The sequence below is a fragment of the Penaeus monodon genome, chromosome 25 (assembly GCF_015228065.2).
Source record: "Penaeus monodon isolate SGIC_2016 chromosome 25, NSTDA_Pmon_1, whole genome shotgun sequence".
Classification (NCBI taxonomy): Eukaryota; Metazoa; Arthropoda; class Malacostraca; order Decapoda; family Penaeidae; genus Penaeus; species Penaeus monodon.
In genome coordinates, this window is record NC_051410.1 from 3,086,183 (window position 1) to 3,086,431 (window position 249).

Consider the following 249-nt stretch of genomic DNA (forward strand, 5'->3'; position numbering starts at 1 on the left):
AACGTTTTTCTAAAGGAAGAAGTTATTGGTTGTTATTAATTTTGTCTTATTATAGCCCTAGGTTTTATTGCAATAGTTATTAATTTGGTTCCTGTTGCAGGTCTAGGCTTTATTGCAGTAGGTGTTATTGTGTTATTATTGCCGGTTTACGATTATTTCCGTTTTTTCCTAGAGGTTGGACGTTAGTGTTTGTTAACGACGTAAATGTGACAGAATGATCACCATTTTTAAAGAATTTTCCCGAATGCT

At 33.3% G+C, this 249-nt stretch overlaps 1 protein-coding gene across 1 annotated transcript in view; it reads left to right on the forward strand.

Moving 5' to 3' along the window:
• LOC119589487 (protein dispatched-like) overlaps positions 1-249 on the forward strand; it is a gene marked incomplete at its 5' end in the record, with an annotated part of 109,307 nt that overhangs the window by 96,285 nt on the left and 12,773 nt on the right.